This window comes from Lactuca sativa, chromosome 2 (genome assembly GCF_002870075.4).
Source record: "Lactuca sativa cultivar Salinas chromosome 2, Lsat_Salinas_v11, whole genome shotgun sequence".
In the NCBI taxonomy this organism is placed as follows: domain Eukaryota; kingdom Viridiplantae; phylum Streptophyta; class Magnoliopsida; order Asterales; family Asteraceae; genus Lactuca; species Lactuca sativa.
In genome coordinates this window covers 170,959,024-170,973,569 of record NC_056624.2, presented here as the reverse complement: position 1 = coordinate 170,973,569, position 14,546 = coordinate 170,959,024, and the positions used below count along the sequence as shown (strand labels likewise).

Here is a 14,546-nt window from a genome sequence, read left to right as displayed (position 1 = left end):
GTCATTATCTTTACATGTACACACAATTTAGATGAATATCTACTCAGTTTCACTAAATTTGAAAAATATGGCTGTTAAAAAATGTTACCATTGTAACATTACGATTTGATTTTCAATACTCACATTTTTAGCTGTTATGCATTGCTACTTAAAGGAGCATGCACAAATGAAACAAAGACAAACATGTTGACCCATAGGTTAATCGATCCTTTTTGTGGGGTAAAACCTGCAAAAAGTTAAGTTTCTGCATTAGTTTTTAGTTCGGTACTAAACTCATGACGCGAGACTTAAGCTCACAACGTGAGCTTAGTAGTTTTCATTTTTCTTCATTTACTTTTTTTCTGTTTAGATTGTATGCGACAACGTCACAAGGTGGTGCTCTTTACCACGTCGTGGTGGTCAGTCAGTAGGCATTTTTATTTAGTTTTTGTTCAGTTTTACATTTTTATTTTTTATTTTATTGTAGTGGTTGATGACATGAGGATCCAAAACTCCTTTGGTACCACCGCTTGAAGATCCAGATTCATCCCTTCACAAAAAGATGAATAAGGACGTAGGAGTAGACTAAATGTCAAAGAAGTCGCCCTTCAAAGACCTTAAATCAGTTTTTGGAAAGAAGAAATGGAAGAACGTAGGAGAATCAAGTAATTCTTCAAAAGACGTAAACACAATTGAGAGCTTAGAGAAGAATCCTAATCCACAAGATCCCGAGTACGTGTCCGGTCCCAAATTCGACTTAGAGAAGAGTGAAGCTGAAGACGAGAAAGAAGACGAGATGGCGAACATCGCTGATATTTCTATGGGAGCTTACAAGAAGCAAATTAGAGATGACGTTGGTCCTTATTTGGTGCAACCTACAATTCCCGCCACTACCATTTTCGAGTTGAAATGACACATTCTTACTGCACTTAAGGATGTCCCATTTTCCGGAAATGATCATGAGGATGATTATAAGCATCTTGATGAACTCAATGACATAGCACACTATTTCAATGTCCCGAATGTTCCTAGAGAGACAGTCTTGTTAAAGATGCTTCCCGTCACTTTTAAGGGAGCTGCAAAAGATCAGTTGAAGGCATTTCCACTTGGTGCAATTACTACTTGGGCACAGATGCGTGAGCAATTTTTGAACAATTTTGCCCACTTTCAAAAATAGCTAAACTCAAAAAGGTGATAGCCGATTTTGAGCAACAACCGGGGAGTCACTATATGAAGCTTGGGAACGTTATAAAGGATTACTAAGAAACTGTCGTCAGAATTACCTTAACATACAACAAGAAGTGTCTATATTCTATGACGGGGTGAATGTCATGACGAGGAAACTCCTTGATTCTCAAGAATTACTTACTAAGAAAAATCCGGCGGAAATTAAGGAGTTAATTGAAGAGTTCTCAAAGTATTCTCGCGGGTAACACAATCCAAGACATGGTGGAGCTAAAGGAATCGGGGGAGGAAATTCTGAAGACATGGTTGTTTTACTAGCAATGTTGAACACTATGGACCGGAGGATGACCAAAATGGACAAATCAATTCATGTTGTTAGAGTTGGATCTGAAAGGTGCAATGGTCCACACTTGACCAAAGATTGCCACTTGGATGATAATGGGAATAAAAAGGCTCAGGTATTCTACTCGAGTGGGGATAAGTATGATGAAGATTGGAGGAACCCAAAGAAAGAATAGTTGCCAATGATGAGTATAAAAAGCAAAAAGAAGAAAAGTATAGGAAGACTGGACGGGTTTCTACCAAAAAGAGCAACCACAACCAGAGAAAAAGGCTTACCATGAGACCATGTTAGCCAGATTTATGGAGGCTTCTGAGAAAAGACATGATGAGACAGATGCAATAATAAAAGATCAAAGGATGATGATGAAGGATCAACAAGCCATGATAAAAGATCAGCAGGCTATGATGATTGACCAGCAAGCTTTTTTAAGAAATCATCAAGCATCGATCCAAAACCTCGAAGCCCAACTTGGTCAACTAACGACTTTGGTAAATGAAAGATTATTTGTCACAACTAGCATTTTAGCAAGGAAATTCTATTCTCGTGTAATCATTCAACTATTGTAAAACATATACTCTAAGTAAATATCACTCAGTGCTCATTTAAATTCACCTCTCATGTTCAACAAAGAGTTTGAAAACCCTAAGAATCTTGGTTTAAGTCTATATTGGACTAGAATTTCCTTATTAGGCCTAATGGACCAATAAGCATTCAATTCAACTATTTTGGGCTTGGAAACCCTATTTGGATTCTAAATGGACCCAATTCACAAATCTATAACATTTTGGACCATTTGGGCCTAGAATGATTCATTCTAACCCTAATGGGCCTTATCGGGCCATAACTAATCCAATTAACCCTAGTAAGCCATAAATCCATTCTTTTACGCCATTTTGGGCCGTGAACTATCCTAAAGGCCCAATCGGCTGAAAACTTCTCTATGGGCCTCCTGATTTCGAGTAAGGATCAAGATTGGGCCAAAATAATTCATCTTCTCCTTCTTAATTTAATTCTCGGCCCATGAGTAAAAAAATGGCTAATTAATCCAAACCATGACACATCACTTTTGTTTAAAGGATAACCAAGTTTAATACACCACATACATCTAGACAAGTCCCATATATCCATGCACACCCTTCTCTGTCCCATGTTCTTCTACTCACGATCGAGAGGAAAACCACACACACACACACACACACACACACTTTCAAATCCTTTCCAAACACTCTTAGAGATCATCCTCCTTCCTCCAAGGATCTCAAAATTTTGCTTGAGTTTTAAGGATCTTCATCAAGTATTTCCAATATTTGGTAAGTTAGTATCAAACACAAACATCTCCTTCCATTTTAACATGAAAAAATCCTTCTTACATAGCTTTATTCCATGATCACACTCTTGGAAACTTCTTAAGCTCGAAATCTACTCAAGGAGCTTGCTACAGCCAAAAATCACATTAACTTCTTCCATTTCTTCTTCAAAACCGAAACATCTAAGGAAAGGTGAGTTCATACCCCCTTGTTTTCGGTTTTTACATGATTTTTGGTGGAGAATACAAGTAAAGTGTGTAGATCTATGTGTTATATGCATGTCTTGTGTGATTTCTTAGTTTATTTTGTAAAAATGTGTTAGATCTTAAAAAATCTCGACATCTTAAGTAACATTGAGTTAAGATCCATGAACTAAGACACATTATACATCATATTATCAAGTTAAAAGTGTTTATATGTTTAAGATATAAAAATTTAAGGCAAAAACCTTGTTAAGGGTCAAAATTGTCAAGAAAACAAAAGATAAGAGTAAAAAGTGACATTTATGTTTTTATAAGGATCAAACAGGTCCTAATTGTATAAAAATGGATTTTTATGATAAACATGCTTTCCAAAAGGGCAAAAATATAAATTTTAGCTTAATGGGCCAAACATTTGGGCCTCACGGTTTTGGGCCCAAATTTGCAAAAAAAAAAATGAAAGTTTTGGGATTAAAAATGTTATTTGACCAAAGTTTGAGTCATAAATGTAAATAAACCAAATTTAGGGGTGAAAATAACATTTATTTCTAAATGGGACCAAAAATGTAACTTTTATCAAAATTAGGCCGAAAGTGACAATTTTTACAAACAAGGGGCTGAAAATGCACTTTTCTGCAAAACTGGGCCAAAATGTCAAAATATAAATTTTTATAAATGATGGACTAAAGTGTTATTTTTACAAAACTTTGGGCCTTAATTGAAAATTTGAGGCTTATTGACCAAGAACGTCATTTTTACAAAAAGAAGACTTTTTATAATCAATTTGGTAAACCTCGAGTTAAATATAAACAACGAAACAATAACGAATGGACGAAATACATCGATAACAATTTTATTGGGCCTAATATTCACATTACATGGCCAATGGGCCTTAAAGGCCCATTCAAGTGTATATTGAGCCCAATATCTTCCATGACATGTTTATTGGGCCTTGCGACCCATTTACATGTTAATTTGGGCATGAGATATGGGTCACATGTTTATTGGGCCTTGGTGGTCCATTTACATGCCTATTGGGCCAAATTACCCTCGTACATGTTATTGGGCCTTTATGGTCCATTTACATGCTAATTGGGCTTGGACTGAATTTCACATGCTTAGTAGATCGTAACTCTATCCCTTACATAATTATTGAACTTCGTATACTTATATATGTACCTTTGGATATGAAAACATGCAACATACACGTAAACATTAAACATACTGAAAAACATAACGAACATGAAAGGTTGAGAATCTAGTGAGACTTATCGGTTGGCACCTTTGAGTGTACAATCGTAGCCTATAGTTATAACCAGAGTTTCCTAGAGGGAGAGCGGGATTTTGTGTATAGATCTATACGGGGTGACTCCCCATGCCTTAGTTGTTCACTACAGCTAGACTAGGCCGTTCTAGGGTGACAAAACCTTGAGCAAATACCGGCATTTGGAAAAATGCCAACACAGGCAACCTAGTCAATATCTTGTATGGTTATAACGGCTCATATAGAGATCCAATACCAATTTAACATTTCGAATATTAACCCTTCGATTGTGGCAACACGAAATAACTTAATCAATGATCCAAGAACCTCGACATTATTATAAATTAGAAAATGTCGGATTTTCTAGGGAAATACTATTATTCAATTATCACTTACTTACAATACAAAGAAATCTAAATTGCATTCATATATGTTACTACTACGAAATTCACACATGCATTTATACTTGATTTTCACATCATTTTCAGACATTTTACAGAAAATATCGGATTTTCTGGGTTTTTACAAAAGATACAAAAGACTTTTATTCAAACATACGTATGAACTCACCAACATTATATATGTTGACCGTTTTCAAAATAACTTGTATTCTCAGGTATTCGTTAAGCAGGAAGATTTTCAAGTGTATATGGTTTTATTTTATGTAACATCACTCATTGTACTATTAATACTTTGAACTGATGTAATTTATAACACCACACTTGATGTGAAGAATGTTGGTTGTTATATGTAATGTTGGTGATGAATGTGTTATGTTTCATGTATATTCATTGTGATGATAATTCAATTGTTAGTCACACGAGCCCCATGACGTTTTCGCCGTCTGGTTCGGGGGTGTGACAGGTTGGTATCAGAGAAATGTTTATAGTGAACTAGCATATCTAACCATACATGATATGCAACTATAAACACAATGGGACTAAATAACTATGAACAAAACAAAATTTTCACACTTATGTGCGCATATTAGAATAATAATCTAACAATATCTAATAAAAGCTTCTTGAGGAAATTGAACACTATGATTAAACCTGGACACTTATGTAGTCATATTAGGGATAAATATAACCTGATCAACTATATTTATTCATAATATAACCAACATGTGCTCGGGAGTAAACATAGCGGGAAATGAATCCAAAAGCCCACCTCACTCTCCAGTAATTCTAGGGAACCCAAACCTAAATAATTAAAATGTACTGTAGCAATAATCAAAACATGACTTATTCCTGCGCCCCCATGCAGTCACCGTGGATGATGATCAGCAAGGAGTACATTTTTATCAAGCCCTAGTGGCTCAGGGGATGCTTGAGGAGGATCCCGAAGAAGAACAAGGGGGAGCCCCTGGCATTGGGCCCGACGAGCACACTGATACAGACTATGAGTTTGATGGGACTGACGAAGACATGAAGGAGGATAGGGACACAAATGAAGCCCCTGTCGAACCACCTACCGATGAGGCACACCAGGACCACCCTACTCCACCAGGGGATCCCCTTGGTGAGGATCGTTCTCTGGAAGCAGAGGTTGCCACACTTCGGCAGCAGCTATTTGCTATGGAGGCACGACTCGTGCAAGCTGAGCATGAAAGGGATGAGGTCATCAGAGAAATGAGCGAGATGGCTCAGTTGTTGGTACAACATTTTGGGATATGATTTCGCTACCACCATTAGGCACTTCTCAGTATGATTTCGCTACAACCATTAGGCACTTATTGTATATCCAAAATTAAACTTGCTCAAAGATGTTCGCTTCTTATAAAGCATTATCATATTGATTGTCGTAGGTGTACTTCAATCTAATGCATATGCTTAAACATCCATCGAAATTATATTTATTAATGCATATTGCAGGAAATAACAAACACCTAGCCTGATCTTCAATCAGGTACATTCCCCCAAGCATTAGATATGTAGCTTCTTCCAATCGCTACTCATCTATTAGAATTAGTGGAGCCTGCATTGCATTGTTTATTAAGTATTCATATAATCTTTCCAAACCAACCTCCATGATTCTTCATCAATTAAAACTCTTCAGAACTTATCTGAGCTCAGACCTTAGAAGAACCTGTTGCATTCCTAAATAACAAATTACTCCATGCTTTTATACCATACTTAAATCCATCAATGAGTAAGGTAGAAAATAATACCTTATAATTCTCATAAGTTTCTCGAACTATTTCTTCCATCAGCTGTTTTGAATTAGATTTCTCAAGGAAATTTATATACATGTGAAAACTCGGTTCTTTGCTCACATGTTAACTATACTTTGAGGTTGCATGTTAAGAGGATTAAACGGAAAAATTATCAACAACAAATTCTAACAAATGTGGATTAACCACCAATGAATGGACAAAGATCATATAGTTAAATTGACAGCATATTACTTGCCTTCTAAATACTTACACTGAACCACTTAAGGTAGCAAGTGAAGCAGACAAGTTTGGATTCGCATGACTGGATGCAGTCAAAGAGGCTTTTTGTCTTCCATCTGAATGAATCTCATTTCTCTGAAGCTTGGTTGGAGAACATACTTTTAGAAGTTGTATTCGAAATGGTCATTGTCATTGGAAACATGGATCCATTGACTAATATTCTGATAACACTGAGATATATCTGAGTAGTAGAGATGGTGGGTGCAAGGATAAACTAGTTAATACCAAGAAGGTGTTTGCTAATATGAAGCACTTGAGAGAAGCTTCACTAATTTCTTTAGTATGTTTATTGAGACAAAATGATACGTTTATGAATAAATTAAAGGTATTCAATGTCGTGTGTCAACTCTATGAAAATCTCATATGTTCTAAAACCTAATAATGATGGTGATGGTGTCCATACACAAATGGATGATCAGCATGCAATTTGGTCAGAGCCCACTCCATCAATGTCCCGATGAAATGTTACTTAAGGAGTGTTCTCGAGCTTTCAAGTGTCTAGTTTTGATAAATTACCAAGGGATACCGGAATCTCGCGTTATAATTTATTGTTTGAAAGAGAAATTTTGTCATGGATTTGAATCCATGTTGGACAATAAAAGTAGATCTCGGCCTTCACTAAATCAAAGTCTATTCTTAATGCACACGTCATCTTAAGGTACACTAAACAGTCTTTAGTGACATTTTAATCTAATGTCAAGATTTTGTTCTATTTGCACGTAGCTGTGTTTTACCGGCGACACTCAATAGCGGCGACGATCGGGAAACAGTGGCGATAGCAAAAGAGGGAAAATTTCGCGGGTTTTTTTCGACTATTAGCGGTGATTTTGTCGTCAGTATTCATGTCGCCGCTATTAATTTACAAGAAACAGAGGACACCAGCCCTTGGATTGTAGACAGACAGAATGTACACGGTTTCACAAAAAAGGTTTGATGCGGATCGTGGTTTACAGTCATTAGCGGCAACTTCAACTGTTAGCGGCATCAATAACGTACGTCGCCGCTAATAGTTGAAGTCGCCGCTATTTGCGTCGTAGCTAATAATTGCTTTTCTTGTAGTGTGTATTTACTCTCTTGAGATTAGAAGTAATTTGAAAGTGAATTAGAAGTATTTTGATTTAAATACTTATGAATTTGAAGGAAATCTTATGCAATTACCAATACAAATTCGTAGCATGAAAAAAAAAGGAAGGAAAAAAAGGAAAGAATAAAAAATAAACGTTATGTGATTTTTTTTCGAAAAAAAAGATATATAAAAGATGAGAGTTAATTCATTTTAATCAAAGTATATAAATGGTCCTTATGGGATCAAGGTTGGATCTACAACACCATTTTTCCATTAGATTTCTCATTGTCAAATTCTTCTTGATTAACAATTAAAAAGTTCATCGAAATCTCCTCTTCCATGTAATCATCACATATATACTCCTTGCAAAGCTGATAGAAGAAAGGGACATCAAATGTTTCATTCAAGGTACCCAACTACCCATACATATCTGAGCATAACAAGATTCAATAAGGGTTGTTATTTAATCCTTGTAACATTCTTAAATTTTTTGACCCAATGTTTGTGAGATCTTAAGGATAACGGTCAAAGCTTGTGAAATGTTTTGGAAAGTCAAAATTCTAGTAAAATCTAGTAAAATAATGATTTAGTGTGAAATTTGTAAATAATGGTAAAGCTGTTGGGCTTATGCAATATGTATGACTCTCTAAATATGGGCTTTGAGTAAAGCCGTTTTCTCAATTTCAAAAATCTTGCTTCAATATTTAAAGCAGAAAGCCCGTTTGCGAAAGTGGTATCAGTTATATATTAAATAATTATTTTTATATAAATTTATTTAATATAACATTTTAGTTTTATACTAAATAATTATTTTTATATAAATTTATTTATTACAACATTGGTTAATATGATAAATATTAGCGTTAATATGTATATCTCTACAATTATAGTAAATTACACAAATAGTCCCTATTATAACAACCAAAATTTTCAAAAGAAAATTTTTATTTTTAATTAACCAAAATATTTCACAACCCACGGGGTTTCCAATTACAATTGTTTCCAAAATTCATAACCATTACAATTAATTTCAAATCATCAGAGTGTCACATAAAATGCATGAGAGAGAGAGAAAGAGAGTACAAGCCGCGCCATCAAGCTTTGCCCTTGTCCTTAGGCTCAGATGTACCTGCACAAATCCACAAATTGTAAGCTAACTCTTAATGAGTTCCCCATAGCATACCCCACACACACAAGCCACATAGCACGTATCATATTAGCTACAAAAGCTATCTCTACCGTTAGCTATAAAAGTTATCTCTATCATTAGTCATAAAGGCTATCTCTACTGTTAGCTATAAAATCTATCTCTACCATTAGCCATAAAGGTTATCTCTACCGTTAGCTATAAAAGCTATCTCTACCATTAGTCATAAAGGCTATCTCTACCGTTAGCTATAAAAGCTATCTCTATCATTAGCCATAAAGGCTATCTCTACCATTAGCTATAAAAGTTATCTCTACCATTAGTTGTAAAAGCTATCTCTACCATGAGCTATAAAAGTTATCTTTACCATTAGCTATAGAAGCTATCTCTACCACGTATCACTGCATAAGTATGCCACACACACCAATTATCATAAAATGAGCCGACCTTGGTGCCTTAGACCCATTGGTATGGTGAGAAGACTCACCTCTAGTGAATGTAGAATTTGACGGGTTTAGATTAGATAATCCCCAAGTGTTGCTCCAAATCAACCGCCTATAATCATCATATGAATAACTCGTCAAATCCCGTAGACACCCTCAAAATCAACCCTGGTCAACCTCGGTCAACAGTCAAGGTCAACAATCCATGTTGACCTCTACTCGTCGAGTGCATCCAGCAACTCGCCTAGTTGTCTGAGTAATTCATCCACTCGCCGAGTTACCTGTGTAACTCATCGAGTCCCTCGAAAACTCATGAACCTTGAACTGAGAATCCATCCAGCCGAAAACCCTATTCAGGCCGAAAACTCATATAGCCGAAAACCCAGTTCTCCACCGAAAACACCCTAGATCCCGAAAACAGGAAAACCCTTCTTGATTCGCCGAGTCAAATGAGGAACTGGACGAGTTCCTTCAGTCCTCTCATGTTCGGTCCTTTTCAGTGGGATCTAAGGTCCCAAACTCTAGATCCAAGTTCCCCTAGTGCAGATACCATGTAAAGTTGCAAACTTTACGAGCATGCAAGGTTTCCCAAGGCTATATCTTCAAAACTAGGCTCCTTTCAAGGTTTGTGCATGGAAAATGGCTAGACTACACAAACTGAGCAACTTTATGCCATTAGGGACCTAAAGGGGCCCAGATCTTGAATCATATCCTTGTGATAGGTTTAGATCTAAGTTTAGAACCCATTTTGCCCCCAAATGGTCATATACTTGAAAGAGAAGAGATCTAAGAATCCACAGCTCAATGTAATGACTTTTTACCTTAAAATGGTGACTAATGCAGTGTAGATGTCTGATATATTGCTTCCCTTCTTGTTCCTTCTTCTAAATTCCTTCTCCAACACACCAAAGTTTGCTAAACCAAGCTCTTATTCTCACTCAAGGAGGCTTACGGCCGAAAACGGTTTTCTCTGGGTAGTAAAGTGCTAAGGGAGGCCACAAGGGGCAGGTTATGATCCTTATATACGGTGCAGCCCCTCAAATTAGGGTTTTCTCTTTACATATCCTACTCGCCGAGTCGGGTCTTCCAACTCGTCGAGTAGGTCCCGTTCCCGCGTCCATAAATCATTCCTCTACTCGACGAGTTGGACTCCCAACTCGCCGTGTCTACGCCCAAAACCCTAAAAATTGAATGAATCATGTAACACCTGGAACAAGTGCCACACCTCTGGTTTGTGGTAATTTGCGTGTTTGGTCCCTAACTTATTTTTTTAACTCAGAAAGTCCCTACTATTTGTTTTTGTTACTATTTGTTTTTGTTACGTGTTTGGTCCTGTCTTACCTAAAAATACTATTATTGAAATAGAAAAAAATGGTGAGGTAGGTAAGATAAGGTGAAGGGTGGGATTGAGGGTGTGTTTATTTAACTAAATTAAAAAATCGAAGGGAATATAGTTTTTTTTTTTTTAAGTCAGACAGTGACCAAGCGCGTAACAAACACAAACAGTATGAACCTTCCGAGTTAAAAAAATAAGTTAAGGACCAAACGCACAAATTATCATAAATCATAGGGACCGTTCGTGTAATATACTCCTACAATTACCATTCCAGCAAGCACTCGAAATCCACACAGTGTTTCATATTTTTCCTCAAATTGAAAATATGACCAAAATGATAAAAATTGTACTTGACTTTCTGAATTTTAATAACTTTATATTTACACATAATTTTAATAACTTTATATTTACACATAATTTAGATAAATATTTGTATATTTTTCCTCGACTTGAAAATTATGACCCTTTTGTAAACTATTTGATTTTCAATATCTTTATATTTACACATACAATTTAGATGAATATCCACACACACTATCCCTAAACTTGAAAAATATGACCGTGTATAACGTTATGGTCGTATCTTGACTAACTACTTTTTAATATCTTTATATTTACACACACAATTTATTTGAGTAACTACATTTTTCCTCAATTTAAAAAAATGACCGTTATAAAATGTTATTGTTGTAACTTGATTGTTTCATTGTTATCTTTAGGTTTACACACATAATTTAGATGAATATTAACACACTTTGTCTAAACTTGAAAAATATGACCGTTATAAAATGTTACCGTTATAACATGACTATTTGAATTTAAGTATCTTCACATGTTTAGTCGTCATAGCATTGCTACTTAAAAGGAGCATCCACAAATGAAACAAAGACAAACATATCCATCCATGTCTCGAAAATTTGAGAAAAAACATAGCAACAAGAACAAAAATATTTTCAAGACTCTTGCTCGAAAATATCAATTTCAGATGAAGTTGTTTTGAAGTATTATGCTAAGTGTTCATAACATTTCAATTGTAAGTTTCCTTTTATATTATGCAACTTATGTGTCTTTACAAACTAAGCTTTATCGTTTATTCATGAGTAAAGTTACTCAAAAATGTTGGCTTATTATAACGCATTATCATATTGATTGTAATAGGTAAACTTCTTAATGCATATTCCGAAACATCGATTAATGAATAATTTTTGCATATTTTAAACTTTTTATTAAGAATTCCGTAAGTTCTGGTGGTGTTTATCGGTTTACCAATCTAGACATGTTGAATTGCCCTGTCTTCAAGTTCATTGCATTATGTTGAACATAGATAGATAAAATAAATAAATAAATAAATAAAAATTTGGTCTCTACTTTAACTTTTTTTCAAGATTATAATAAATTACAAGCATCTAATCTCTATAATGAATTTACAATAAACTTTATCTAATTTAATTCATATGATCATGTGTTTTGATTTTGTTTTTCTTATTTGGGCATTTGTAGTGGATCCTGCAATTTATAGTAGCAAATCTCGATTAGCATTGAATGTAATCTAAGGGGTGTTTAGCTCACATACTGATTTTTTAAGGAGCAAAATATGTAAAATGAATTCGATTTTGAAGGAATGGATTGTGTATTCAAGTATTCGATATTTAACTACAAAAAAAATAACATTTAGCGGCACAAATCTTTAGTGATACATATATTTTTTTCTACAATGCCAAGTTTTTAACGACATTTGATGTGGCATTATAAAAATTGTAGGATTTAAAGCACCAAACATGTTTATGCGATTATATTACAAAAGCAAAGTTATATAATTATTTGACTATTATACCCCTATCGTAAAGCTAAGTTTAAAATATTATATATCCTTCATAATTATTCAAAATATCTTATTTATCCAATTTTTTTAATCATTTTTTTATCCTTAGTTTTTATTTATATGATATGAATTAACAAAATATGTAAAAGTAGGTCGCATTGGACAAAAAAAATATGAAGATAAAATTCATTATGCATCGAACTTTTAGAGGCCAATAAGATCGAAACAGGAAATAAGATGACATTAGTCAATACTCGATAAGATATCCTTACTTGTATTAATCAAAATAGGGAAACGTGTTCGATAAGATCATATAGTCATGAATGGTAATGTCAATGATTAATTTTCCTTGGGATCATCCGTGCTATGTTGTTCGTGATCCAATTAGAGTACATTGAATGAAACTTTTAATACACGGAAACAGGTTCAATGATGCCTGCAAAAAAAAAAAAAAAAAAAAAAAAAAAAAGGAACCTTCAACTGCAGCTAAAATCTCCACCGTTTTGGTTCTTGCCGAAAAGAAAAAAGTCAAACAACTAAACATTGGAATTAGTAATGCTGGGGAATTTAGAGGCAAAGGAAGAAACTCCTAAAGAGTCAAAGTTTCAATGCAACCAGAGGTCAAGCAGCTCAACAATGGTGACAATATTAGATGATTCAGAACCCATCAAAAATTTTATACCCAAAAGTATGCAAGGAAGGAACTTGATGTATTTAACTTTAGTGATTTTGAAGTTGTTGAAAAAAATTTATAGTTTTATTTAGTGGTACATTTCTCAATCCCGTGTTCTAGATACAACCTAGAAGCACATACGATTCTTGATTGTGTGTTATTCTAATTTTGTATTTATCCGAGGGTGTTATGAAGAGGTTAATTAGAGAAACCAAAAAAGGTTTCAACTTTCAAATGTTGTAGCTATTGCATTATCTTTCTATTTATTGCAATTTGTTCTATGGTTATGACATATACAAGTAACGAATATGTTCTTCAATCTAGCCTTAAAAGTTAAATCAAGTTAATAATTGAAATTATAAACTGACTTTGTGATGCGCTTTTGCAAGTTAAATTTGGATTTATGTGACATTCCATGCCCCTAAACATATAGGTCGATCTAAATGGATAAAATCTTCCATCTTGGTGTCCATAGAAAACAGAAGTACCCAATAGTTAGAAAGCAATAGCTTGAGTAGTCCAATTGAGTCTGATACTTAACAATGGTTAGGCCAAGTCCAGTCTAGCTATTCTAGATTAACAAACATTAAGCTTTAAAAACATTACGAAATCATGACTTGTGGTCCTTCATACTCATTTGAAGCCTTTGCATATACCCTTTAACATGCACTCATCCATACTTATATCACAACTTTAAACGTAAAAGCTATTGAAGTAATTATTTCGTTTGGGTATAATGTTCACATCCATATTTTTTGTGCTACCGAGGTTTCATCTCTTTACCTCTTATGCAAATTCCCAAATCCTACTGTAACGCCTGTAAGTTGGTGTTAGACGATTTACATTATATGTATATATTGCATACATGTTTTATGGACAAATATTATGGGCTTATAAGATTTGTATAAAATTGTTTTATAAATTTAACAAATTACGTTAAATATACATTTTTTACAGAAGATGATTGAGGATAAATAATCTTAATTAAAGTTGTAGTAGTTGTGATGATGAGTTCGTGAGTATAGAGAACGCTCAAATCCGACTTCATATGAGGAAGATATGATTTATCGAAGCTCTGCGTTCAAACCGACACAGTTATGTGTGTCATAAAAAATGAATTACAGATCGGGTGCTTATTAGTCAAATCAATGTAAACGAGAATTACAGATCGGGTGCTTACAGATCAGAGACCATGTCTCGCTGATAATGTGGCACCAGCCGAAGCTGGAGATGTGGCTCTATGAAATTGTGACATGTGGCAAGGCTGGAGGTGACAACGATCGGACGAAGTGGAAGAACGAAGGGAAGGACACGTTGAAAGCGTTG

General features: G+C 34.8%; 1 long non-coding RNA gene and 1 other non-coding gene across 2 annotated transcripts; one reads left to right on the top strand and one right to left on the bottom strand.

Moving 5' to 3' along the window:
- Positions 1-1,158: 1,158 nt before the first annotated feature.
- On the bottom strand, positions 1,159-1,264 carry LOC111903101 (small nucleolar RNA R71). The gene has a single exon (XR_002854045.1). It is a non-coding gene; the product is annotated as a small nucleolar RNA R71 (small nucleolar RNA).
- A 10,321-nt stretch (positions 1,265-11,585) lies between these two features.
- Positions 11,586-13,455, top strand: LOC122196499 (uncharacterized). The gene is made up of 2 exons (XR_006188288.2): positions 11,586-11,758; positions 12,972-13,455. It is a non-coding gene; the product is annotated as an uncharacterized LOC122196499 (long non-coding RNA).
- The last annotated feature ends 1,091 nt before the right edge of the window (positions 13,456-14,546 follow it).